The sequence below is a fragment of the Branchiostoma floridae genome, chromosome 10, assembly GCF_000003815.2.
Source record: "Branchiostoma floridae strain S238N-H82 chromosome 10, Bfl_VNyyK, whole genome shotgun sequence".
In the NCBI taxonomy this organism is placed as follows: Eukaryota; Metazoa; Chordata; class Leptocardii; order Amphioxiformes; family Branchiostomatidae; genus Branchiostoma; species Branchiostoma floridae.
In genome coordinates this window covers 15040135-15053167 of record NC_049988.1, presented here as the reverse complement: position 1 = coordinate 15053167, position 13033 = coordinate 15040135, and the positions used below count along the sequence as shown (strand labels likewise).

Here is a 13033-nt window from a genome sequence, read left to right as displayed (position 1 = left end):
TTTTCGCCTAATGTGAGGGAGGTATAAGGACCTCATTATTACGCGATAGCAACACACGAGTTATCGTCACGTTATGTGCGGCAAACAAGAATCAATATGTCAGAAAATGAAACAAGGAACGTAGATACAAAGATGAACACATAGCAATGGATTGTCATTTTGCGACAGAATATTGCACTTAAGATATTCTGATGATATTACGTTGCATTTTGTCCACTCACATAAACTCTACGTCCCCGATGCCTGTGTGGTTGGGAGCTGCCCACGTCAGGCTCAGGTTTGTTGTCGCAGTGACGTTACCAGGGAGACTGATGATGGTGTCGTTCTGGTGACCACATCCGATAGTTTGAGCTGGGTACATGGAAAAGAACGTTAACAACAGCAAGACCAGCGCTTTAAAACTTTAAAGCTTCCAATGTTAGAATACAGTAGACCTGGACAAGTGACCACATATGTGTAAGGAAGATCTGGCCATTACGCCAACTTTTCTGTGGTTCTTTTGCAGCCATCAAGTTTGTTTACGGCTGCAAAATATTGTAGCACGAAAACACATTACCTAGGTTGAGCTAAGATCATGACAAATGGCGTCATCTACCATTCAAAGTACGGTGCATATTTCGCACCATTGGCAAGGTGGATAACGTCAAGCTATAGCAAATTAGTCAAGTTAGTATGCCACTTACTCATGATCAAGAAATCAACTCATGATCATCGTTCAACATAAACTGACATCTTACCAGCAGTGGGCTGATTGACGAAGGTTCCCACGGAATGGTAACTGTTGATTTCTCGGGCCTGGACTGCAAACCGTTGGACCTGTACTCCTGGTCTGCCGTTCAACGACACTGTAGTTAGGGGACACGAACAAAATTTTGATTCAGTATGCTGAGAATTAAAGCTGTTCAGCGTATGTCAGTGTCATGATGCACACGTACAAGTCACGTCAGCAATAGATCAAAGATTGCTGGTACTCCACATCCCCCCCCCCCCCAGGCCCCGGTTAAGAGAGGATTGATGCGCCATACTGTAGATTGCCAACTTTACTCCTCTCACTAAGTAGACGCCATGTGTGGTATCAAGAAGATCAAGACTCCTGAGAAAGTGTGGTCCCAGGATTCAATATGAATGTACTGTGAAATCTCTAATGACGAATACTAAGTCTAATACGTTTTCAAACATTCTTTTTAAGAGAACGTTCAATTTCACCATTGTCGTAAGATTTGCGAAAGGGGCCAATGCTCGTTTTTCCTTACCACCCAATCTGTTTGATTATTAATCATAGAAAACTGAAACTAAGAAGTGTGGCAGTTTTCTGTTGAATATTCAGCCAGGCGAACATAGCTCAACATCAGCTTGGTATGCCATATCAAATTACAAAGAATCTTGTCGAGCAAACATGGTCAAAAGATCACTTTTATATCTTATTGAGACCGTCCTAACGTTTGAAATAATGGAGCGGAGTTGTTATAGATCTGACAGCCATGTCATCCATTGACAGATTGGGGTTACCAGAAATGTTTTCTCCCTCTGAAAGCGATATCATCAAGCATAATTCATTTATTTATTTGACGGACTCCTGTCTGGCCCCTTCAGCAATATCTGATGATTTCCAAGGTGGCCTTAGATAACAAAACATGATACAATGCGTAACATCATATGGAAAAATTATACATAATTAACAAAACTGAGAAATGTATAATAGCGTGTACTGTTCAGTGAGTAAGTTAGATAAATAAATCTATGTTTTTCTACCACGTTAATGAAAGAAAGAAACGTACAAAGAAAGGTAGCGTACATTTAATCCAGCAGTAATGGTAGCAAAAAATCCCCGTTCTAAGCTTGGACAGGGCGTTTTATGGATTGGTATTGTACATATCAGTTAGTTTGACCTTTATTGTAAACAAGGACAGTAAAGGCCACTTCTGTTGATTGTATGGAATAACCAAATTCCAAACCAGTGCGGTCCAGCTGGATAACTTCGCTTTGTTGCACCATCCGGATAATTGCACAAAATACAGTGGCAAATAGGATGTGCAATTAAATGGCCTCTACTGTAGATTGCTATGGTAAGCATATCCAGTATCAACCAAAGGAAGACCACCTATACATCAAGTACATTACCGCTTATGTCTACAACAAAGAAGCGCATGTTACAAGCAAGTTACTACTAATGGAGCGGAGTAAATGCACATCAACAGTAATGGATTGATGAATGGGCGTAAGTTGCCGTCAGCTGTGTTCGATGTTATCTACTTTATTGTGAATCAACTGCCATAACACAACAGTACATTAAGTACCATAACATAGCCAATGATGTGTACTGTAATGATTAAAGTCATCCCGACACAGTAGGGGATTCTGACATTTTTACGACATGCAGATGCATTACTCTCTCCCGTGGGCTTCTTACTTAGTTTATTCTCGAAGCCGTATGTTGACAATCTGCGTCCTTGACAGAAGGTGCATTGAGACGTAAAACAGTGCTCCGCTAATGTAAAGCGTAATGTACCAGAACAGTGTGCAGATGGATTCCCTTAGGGTGAAAATACTTTTTCTAGGGGCCATTAGGGAACGAACCATCTGTAGAGATGCAAAGTTTTATGATGGCGGAGGGATATCATCTTTAATCATGGTAAAATATGATGCGTCCAGATAGCTAGTTAATCATGTGCAGTCGTTTGCAATGTTGTATTTTCAAAGTTTAAACAAGTTGTGGGGGGCAAAGCTAGTATTTAGAGATACCAAGTCGTCAGATGATGGTTTCAAACTGCAATGTTTTGAAAATATTGTTGACTCTGTAATCAATGTCCGTCTATTGAAGAATAACCGTTTTTTTAAAGAACAATGGATATAGGTTACCTCGCGGATAAAGGTGAACTAGCGTTACCATTATGATTATACCCCTACAAAGAGTTCATTATCCAGCAAACCCAGTTTCCATCTACAATGTGATGCTGGTAGTCAGTCGCCCTCTGAGCCAAACGAATGAGTCACAAACTATTGACTACTACAAAGAAGATTGATGGCTGTTTCTTCGTATCCGAAGATCAATGGTAGGCAGACAAGGTTGATTAGACGACCAGTCTACCTGGCCTGCACGTGACTTTTTAAGGTGAAGGAGGGTGTGCACTCCCTTCTCCACCCTCTCATCTACTAGCGCACTAAGTCCTATAGGGACATAACTGTTTGCCACGTAAGACGGCCCCAGCAGATGCAGGTTTATTATTTGGAGTTTCCGTCTCCTAGGAGGACTTCCGCCCAAGGATGTAAGGGGTTCCTCCTACTCCCGATCGCGCAACTACAAAGAAGATACTCACGTTTCACTTCATGTTGTTGTTACTCATACTTCTTGTGTTACTTCGTCGATAAAGTAGCCAAATTCATCAACAATAACTTATGCGTTCTGTGTGCTTAAACATGGGATTTATTGGCATCTCATTAACCCATCCCTGTCACGGACTTAGCAACGTTTAACTTTATGTTGTCGTTTTACTTCTTGTGTTACTGTAAATGCAGATACTTTCGCAATGGTTTAATGTTCGCGGTTTTTGCGGTGGTCACTTCACCGCGAACTTAAAACCACCGCAAACATTTAATTTACCAATGGTATTAAGAGACAACAGTGCATGGTGCAGCCGCGAACTTAAAACCAAATCCTTTCCCCCGCTACCGCGAAATCAAATCCCCGCGAGCTTAAATACTTTGTCGATAAAGTAGTCATATCAATCAGCAATAACTTATGCGTTCCGTGTGCTTAAACATGGGATTTATTGGCATCTTTTAATTCCTCCCTGTCACGGAATTAGCAACGTTTCAAAGACTTTTCATTGTCATACCTTCATGATGGATCACTATGATTATCCCCACTGTTAAATACTTTAACAGCATTAGAATGTCATAAAAGAAACATCATTACAAAATGGTTCAGAAAACCTAATTAGACAGGGAAGATAGCTACATATCTCTCCGATCCATTTGCGTTCTTCACAGAAAGATGAATGACGAATCCAGTCATGACTTCCCTGGTTGCAAATAAAATCTTGCACAGACCTATAGGCTGTATATTTTACGACTGTTACTCGTATATACCCCTTGGCTAAAATGAGCCAATGATAAAACAACCGACTGGAAAGTAACCTATCAATCACGTTGAATGTAAAATTTAATGAGTATTCCCGTACCGCATTACATAGAGCTTACTTGTGAACTTTCAAAGCCTATAGATCAAAGCTGCTAGAAGTTTAAAGGCCTTTGGGGCTTACAGGATAGCGTGTGAGTGCTTTACTGTCAAAGGTTAATTGCATGATCTAAAGAGGATACAAGGAGCTGTGTTATCCATAAGAACAGTATGTTGCTTTTTTAGCGATGGCTGGAAAGCAAAACATGTCACAAATCTACAGAAATACAAATTTCGGCAAAATGCATACGAGTACTTTGCAATGGGGAACACTTTGCATGTCTCTATTGCAACTGATACTGGATATTTGTTTCCGTGGAAATGGAAGTTGTTTTTGTCCTGTAGTTTGCACTGATATTTGTCCACATTTGAACAGTCGGGATGTAAGGAGAGGAAATATCATACGAAATCTAGTTTGGATCTGCTCCAATGTTGTAGACAGGCAGCAAGCAATGACCCATGGCCAAACTCACACACTGGGCTTTAGTGGTACCCATTTAAACCTTGCTATAGGATGCAGTCATTTCATATTGAGTCCCTTTAACATGTGATAACCAAGTTTCAAATATGTTCTTTGTGTGAGCACCTCAGGTAATTGCCTTACTAGCTTTCTTGGGATTTCATATTGTAGTGTCGTCTGGACGGTATTGTGTTGGTACAAAGAGAAAAGTTTTGGTCTGATGCAGACTTACATATGGGGACAATGAACTCTTGGTCAAACGCAACGTAGGGTATTGATCATGTCTATGCCTGGCGGCTGGTACAATGCATCAACTTAAGAGGTGTTTGAATCTTTGTCTGTAAATCGATGCCGTTGAGGACCTGTCCAGCAGTGCTGACAGCAAACTGCAATCTGATATGCCAAAAAGGACGATGTAATCAAGTGTGGGCAATCAATAAAAGCAGGACTTAGCACAGCATAAAGGCATTGAAATATTTCACAATACATAAAAACACACACTACTGCCCCACGGCGTAATATACAGAACTTCCAAACGGACATGAACATGAGTGACGAGATTGCATCGAAGGGAGCCCCACAAACGGCGTCGATCGATCTGGGGAAGTGAGATAAAATCTTTACTTACGGCGTACGTGTGGATCTAACTGCCGTTCAACTTCTCGAACAAAGTGTCTGTATTTGCAAGAGATGCTTTGGTGGGCTTTGAAGAAAGCGGAGCTGGGTGCTGGTAGGATGTATGTTTCAGCACCCAAAGCTTAAGTTCTTCAACAAATCACAGCTACATCAATCAGCCACTATTGACCAGTTGTGGGCAATGAACAGGCTCTATGAATAGGGAGGTCACAGGTTCAAGAGCTATGCACACTCATCCCCACATTGTGATTGATAAGATACTTTACGTAATGCACTTTATATCCTTACAAAAGCACCGCATCGCCGATAGTGTTGCATTCAGAAAGAATGGCAGTGCTTAACGATTAGCACTACAGACAGTAACGCAGGCGTGAATCGATTTATCTAATGTCAACCATTTGTCGTTAACACCCCATGTATCTTTCCGTTTAAAGGGAGTCTGGTGCTGGGTTAGATTCCGAAGCTTTAGAGTACATAAAACGATACGATTCTTTATGTTTTTACAGTTTCGACTGAATAAAGGCACACGTGTGAGAATAAAAGTTCCGTGTTACAACTTGATGATTGAGTGTACATCCTTTTTCCATCACAGTAGATGTAGTTTGTTATGATTATCGCCGAGAGCCATGCCTTAGTCCATGATCTCTCAGGAATTTCCCGAGAACGTCATTGTAAAGTACATATTTGGGCTGGTGCCAAAATGAACGGAGGGTTCCTCATGGGTACTATGTAAATAATTACACCAACGGATGCTACTATTATCTTCCATCTCTATTCATAATTTTACCACATATAGACTCTCCACGTATGTAAGACATGAAAGTGTCACCAGGTCCTTCAAAATTTCATTTGTGATAATTTTGAGTAATATTCAGGAGCAATTTTGCCAAAAGTCATGTAGATGACTGCACAGATACGGTAAGCCCCCATAACATAATGAGTATAAGCGTAAGCCAAATAAATACCCGCGTAATGTTATAACACCAGGAATCATAGGTAGTTGAGTCATTATGCATCTCACAACGCTCCAATCTTGTTTTCGAAAGAGTTACGTAGAGGGTGCTTTCAAGAGTGCTGGCATAGAATCCATTTACTGGTCAGAATCTCCGTTTCATGTTGCGTCAATTTGTTCCTAAGTAAATGACTCTTATCTTATTCACCACACTTCGCGTAGCAGTAAATAAAGACATATTCAGGCATATTGCAGTGGTAGGGATGATGTTTGAGTCCAGCAGGTTACATACCACCCTACAGGTACTACTCTTTAATAGCACGGCGCGGCACCTTCGAGAGGTGAAGGACAACCAGAAATATATTTCTCTTGCTGGTCAGAATCTCCGTTTCATGTTGCGTCAATTTGTTCCATACTAAATGACTCTTATCTCATTCACCACACTTCGCGTAGCAGTAAATAGAGATGTATGCAGGCTTTGCTATTGTTACACAAAAGTAGGGATGATGTATAAGTCCAGCAGGTGCATACATCCCTACGAGTACAACTCTCAAGTGCTACGGCACCTTCGAGAGGCGAAGGACAACCAGAAATATTCTTCTCTCGCCATCAGGAGCTACAGAAACATGCCTACCAAAAGGACTGCTATCATTATATTCAGTTGAGGGAGGGCAACTTGTAAAGGTTGTTCGAACCTGTTTTGCCCTCCCAATCACTGTGTTATGAATTCAAATAAACAAAATAAACAAAATAGTCAAACTTAGCACTGTTTCCATGAAGATAGGATTCTAAAACGCCAATGGGAGTCGGATACTCCACAAAACAGATTCCTTTGTAGCGAAATGGACCATCATTTTGAGTATCACTCATTTACAACTTTTCTTACACAGTTAGATCCAGTTCAGGTTCAGGTCCGGACCTGGACCTTACCCCCCTGGACCTGAAGCGTCCTTGTACTTGAATTTTCTGTACCTGGACCTGGACCGTACCTGTACTTGAATTCTCTGTACCGGTACCCACCCCTAGCTACCACTGCACATTTCTTCGCCGGTAACGGCGTGATGTGATGTATGCATCTCCGGAGTAATGGGCGCAGCACGCTGCTCGAGGCTCAACTTGTTAAAACCTTTATCAGTCACAAAGATGTTTCCGCTCACCCAAGCAGCAGGAAACAAATGGACAACATGGGAGCATTGCCCGATAGATCTTCATGGTAATGGACAAATGGAAGGATAAACGTAACGCTGCATACACGATTTGTCAAACCCCGCATCACTGTAGGTAAACGATAGAAGTCTGTACTTTTGAACTTGTTGAGACTAACTTAGTTTATATGTACTCTTTACAACTACTCCGAATTTCGGGTCATAGTAACGTATGTCATCATTTTTCTTCAAGTTTCCTTTGTGTTTATTTACCTCCAAAGTTTTCTCTGGCGGTATATCATAATGAGGAAACTAGGAAGAAATCGCCTGAAGGTATACTCAACACAGCAGATGGTGTCGTTAGGCGACGTTCGTTCAGAAAGGACAAAGATTCACCGTTGGAAGTTTTAACTAAACCTCCAGAGAAATCACTTGATAATAAAGATGAGCAGTAATTGATGGTGCTGCAGTGTGTACATGTTTTGGGGTTTCGACGATCATTACAACTCATCCAATCTATTCAGTCCGAAAAAACAACAACAAAAATCATACTTTACGTGAAATATCACGCTTTGAGATCAGTAATAACATTTCTGTCACCAGAAAGTACTCGTTCTTGACGATGAATCACACAACATGTTAGTAAAGTGAATGCAAATGGAAGTGCCTGTAAAAGCTTTCTTCGTGTGCCACTTTGCTTAAGTCTGCGTTGAACATTTACGTCTTCCTCATACGTTTTGTTGGCGTTGAACCTTCGTATTGGTCGATACATTTGAAAAAAAAGCGAATGATGACATTTGATTGCTAAACAGGAAGCTAAGAAGCCCACATAGAATGGCTTACTTTGTTCCTCTAAGTATACACGTCTTTCTCATAAGTTTTGTTGGCGTTGAGCCATCGTCTTGGTCGATTCATTGGGAAATAATAGCGAATGATGACATTTGATTGCTCAACAGGAAGCTAAGAAGCCCGCATAGAATGGCTTACTTTGTTTCTGTAAGTGATGGCAGCTCACCTTGCGTTATCACGTGTAGTGCCGCCGAAGATCTATACTCACCAGAGCTATATAGAGTGTTGAGTGCTTTTAAGGAAGTGATACTAGCGTCAGCACTTAAAGTGTCTTCTTAGAGGAAGATTTCCTGTAGAGAAGGCTTTTACTGGCTTTCAAGTTTGAAGTCCTTCTTCTTGAAAGTAGTTCGGCAAGGGAAGTGGGCCATTAAGGGGTCTCGCATTCAACTGTTGCTTTGTTTGAAGTATGCAGTTTTCTAAATCTCCACAGTACACATTCATGTATTAGAGCCAGTAGAAAGATTGGAATGCAATATATGTAAAGTAGAGATTTTTTATTGTTTCGTTTACAAACACAGAACCGAAATATTATAAGTTTACAATGTTTTCCTTAGCGACACAATGCATCACAAAGACGTTCCATCAATCCAGAGCTTAGTTCTCGAGGACGACTTATGTCTGTAAAGCTTTAGAGAGCCGGGTAGACTTTTATTCATCAGATTTAGTGTCCCAAGTTATAGCCATGTTTTTCCGTGCCATCAATCAACCAGATCAAGTGATAAGATGTTCTTAGTTGTGTCCGTCCACTGGTATTAGATACCTCGTTCATTTGATGTAACTTGATGTACCATGTAGGTACGTATAATCGTATAAGAGATTACGCAACTGGGATCAGGTATAGCACAACTTCTTTTCTACAGAAGTTGAATAGATAGCTATAGAGATAAGTCTTATGAGTATATGCATCTGCATGTGTATGCAATAACTCAGTAACTCTGTTCAGGTGGTGTATTGTGTGCAAACGTGATAGAATAGTCTGGAAGCGTGTAATTTACAGCGACAATGATACCTTATCTTCCTCAGTGATAATAGGGAAAGCCTCTGCAGCATCAGTGATACCATATCTTCACTACGCCAGTAGAAGGTATTCTGAGAAACTGCCTCATGTGTGATCATCAGACCACATCCGACATCTAGAGAGCAGCAAATGTATGGTCAACCAGGAAGCAGAGGTAATATAACAGACTGTCTGTAGACATTAAGGCTATCTTTTACAACCATTGATGTTGAGACTGTCAGATCACTTCGTTGACTCTTTGTGGACTTCTTGGATGCAAGAGCTAGATCCCAACACTTTAAATTTGCCCGTACATTTGTAACAGATGCTCAGGGGTGGCGCCCATTTCTGTAGCCCTTTGGCCACACATTTATGCAAGCCACTACAGCATAGGCTAGTACGCTGGTAGTGATGTGTGCTCCTGTGATAAGCAGAGAAAGCAGTATGTACAATAATATTGTTTTTTTTTACAAAAATTCTTTGGTATGATTGTGCCGGGGATCGAACCCACGACCTACCGAATGCAAGACGAACACTAGCTCTACACACACGGCCATTGCATTTTGCTCCCAGGAAAAATAACAGGCTGTCCAAATACATCTCGGCTATCGATCTGTGCCAATCATCGATACTCAGGCTGTCTGATCACCTCATTGTCTCATCGCAGACTTATGTGTGAGCTTTCGTCTGCTCGAGCCTCCAGGTAATCTATAGCTAGATCTCACCACTTTCATTTGCTACCGTATGCAAATCCCTGTAAGATGTTTACGGATAGAAGTAGTCAAAAGCATTCCAATGGAACCCGAGTATTGTTAAGATGGTTAGATAGCTGATGTTGTAGCATGCAGACGATGATCAATCATTGACTGGCAGGTTCTCACAAAGAGTTAGTGGTTTGAGCATTGGATCTGCTCCAAAAGCTTTGTTGCAGTAATGATGTTTGGCAAGTGATAACTTATGGCGCTGTAACATTCTTGGTACGTCTCTGATGTAAATTTTTCAAGCAGACTGTTGTATAACCAACCGTCAACAGTTATCTTAGGCATACTTTTCAGTAACCGGACACCTGAATTTTGCACGACAAATGCACAACCATCCCAATATACGTTGATTGTAACCGATTTCTTAGTAGGCACCATACTTAGGTTTCATGTGCCGATAACTCTAAGGCTTTCTATATACGAAAGCAATGGTAGACTGGAAGGTGTTTGATCCATTGACACCTTGTTAATAAGCGTCATGGGTTCCACTGACGTGTTTCAGATGAGGGTGTCATCAGGCATGGTGTCTATTGGTTAGCATTCCGTCCGAAAAAAATAAATGCGATTTGAAGTTATGAACATTTAAAGCTACATGTACAATATCTCTCGCTCATGTAAAAACGACGTAGTTCCAATCAAATGTGTCACTCGTTTCGGTTCTAAAATTACCCTTCGTTAATAGATAAAATGACACGACGATGGATGGATATGGGTGGATGGCTGATAGAGTAAGTGAAACAGTCAGTGCCTTCATTTGATTATTGACGTCCTTCTCCTCCAAACGGCTAATGGGCCATCAATCAGTAGTAGAGTACAATTTCATAATGAACGTAGAGAACAGCGATTACAATTAAACCCGACAAAAAGTACTTTCTACACATACCCTGAGGAGAGGATTAGGGAGGTAGTCTTTTCCGCATTTCAACTCTAATTACTTAGGCTTGGAGTTCCTTGTAAGGGAATAAAAGCTCTAAAATCTAGTGGTGCCTGAAATCCTTTCCGGAGCAGTGCAGCAGGAGTCTACATTTGGCAGCGAGCCAACAGCAACCGGGGATTAATTTGGCGTCTTTTAGAAGTACTTAGCAAAGCAGTACGTCTTCGTGTTAACAAACTGATGTCCTTAGAGTAACGGCTGTGCTGAAACATTCACATCCACACCATATCCATCATTTCCCTCGTGCCTGGATAATATTTCCAATGTCATTACTGTATTACGTACGACTGTATGTCGCTGAATGATAGAAACTGATGAAACTGTACGAAACTTTACACAATCTTGGAGCACACGTTAATGATTCGTTAAGTATGCGTAAACATACTTCCAGGAAAAATGGAACCTTTACGAAAGCTTTTATGTGAGTGTCATGTTTCATGTTGATTTACTCTATGAAAAGCTTTGATCGACTTACATTAACACCCATTCCAGCCTTTGTGCTTTGCAAAATGCTGGAAAAAGGCATGAAGTTAACCATGGAGTGTATGTAAGACTAAGAGTGGTCCCCTAGGATAGATACATTGTATGCGGCGCCAGGCTGGCTAGACTAATTTTGAGACAATTGTTTGGGCATGAAGGTCCTGTCAAACAATGTTTCTTGAGAGGTTTTAAGACATGCCTGTCGTGGAAAGACAGTAAGAATAAGGAATCTCATCCGGTTAATTCTGTTCGAAGGGCAATCTGGGATGGATGATACCTCAAATTTAAAGTGAAATTAGGAAAACGCCTTGTGATCGAGAATAATTAGGTTCAAACGGTAAATCTAAATCTTACGAGAAAGTCTAGCACGGTAGAGTATTACATACAGAACAAAGACAACTTGAAACTTGCATTGGCCCCCATAAGTACATAAATATTTAAATCCTAGACTGTCTACAAGCTGGAAACAATGTTGTCAACAGATTAGCATGAAACTGGTCAAAGTATTCAAAAGCATTTCACCCGTATACGTAGCTACATGTACGTGGCCAGGTCTCAGCCAATGTGAGACAGTAAGTCTGAAGTCTGTTTGTTTAAGTTAGCTGAGTTCGTTGGGTGATTTTAAAGAAAAAGGCACTTTAGGTTCCAATCCAACTGTCGTTCCTTTATCATCTCTTTATCAAGGTCAAGAGGTTAAATGAAGTTTTGAAGAGAGGAATATCTACCTTAACTAGGATTTTTTTTAGATTGCAAAGTACACCAGCCTTATTAAATCAAAAGAAGAGACCATCTACATCAGAGCCAATCGACCTTCCTTCAACCGAGATGGGGGCCGATACCGGCTCCCAAACACATTTGATCCTTTGCTGACGTCACACTTCCGTTTTGGATGTGTGACATAGGCTTTAGGTAATTTCAACTTGATAAGGATCAGAGGATTGATTGAAAGCTTGTTGATAAGCGCTTTATTTTGTGCACGGATGTAAAGTTAAAAATTTCAACACAAAAGAAAGAAACTTTCTTTTCTATCATAGCATTATAACGAAAGAACTTCAAAGACGGTGCTTGTTCTTACAGAGTGTGGAATATACAATATATATCATAGGTGCGGACAAATAAGGTAATTTTATCGATTTGTGAACAGTACCTGACCGCATGCCCCCCTGTTTATTGGCCATTTCAGACTTTCCATAGCCTCTCACATCGGATGACATCCCCAAGACATTTTAATGTGGATAGAGCTAAAATGTCTGACCTGTCTGTCACCAACAAAAAGGCCAATTTTACACGCTATAACAGAATCATCATACACATGGATTTCAGAATCAGAATGCGTGTCTTTTGGCCGTGCATCGGTTACGACAATGTCCCTGAAATTATAGCAACTTGCTAGCGAGGAATTGCTAGTCTTTGTTGCAGTGATGATTTCATCGTTGGTATACTGGTACTGTGCCCGAGTTTACTTCTTTGTAACCTGCTCGACAGTTTTAGAAACTGTAATGAATTAGTTTTCATGAAGTGACCCTGTATTCGTTAAGGCAGTGTCCCTGAAATTATAGTAGCTTGCTAGCGAGGAATTGCTAGTCTTTGTCACAGTGATGTTTTTCATCGTTGGTATACTGGTGCCGTGTCCGAGTTTACT

At 40.8% G+C, this 13033-nt stretch overlaps 1 protein-coding gene and 1 long non-coding RNA gene across 2 annotated transcripts in view; one reads left to right on the top strand and one right to left on the bottom strand.

Annotated features, from left to right (window-relative positions):
• LOC118424649 overlaps positions 1 to 867 on the bottom strand; it is a 1547-nt gene extending 680 nt beyond the window's left edge. Inside the window, exons 1-2 of the long non-coding RNA XR_004832226.1 lie at positions 738 to 867; positions 222 to 351 (exon numbers count right to left, since the gene is read on the bottom strand). This is a non-coding gene — a long non-coding RNA (uncharacterized LOC118424649). The remainder of the gene's footprint in view (positions 1 to 221; positions 352 to 737) is intronic.
• LOC118424648 (G-protein coupled receptor 54-like) overlaps positions 1 to 13033 on the top strand; it is an 85149-nt gene that overhangs the window by 7558 nt on the left and 64558 nt on the right. The gene's annotated exons all lie outside the window — the stretch shown is intronic.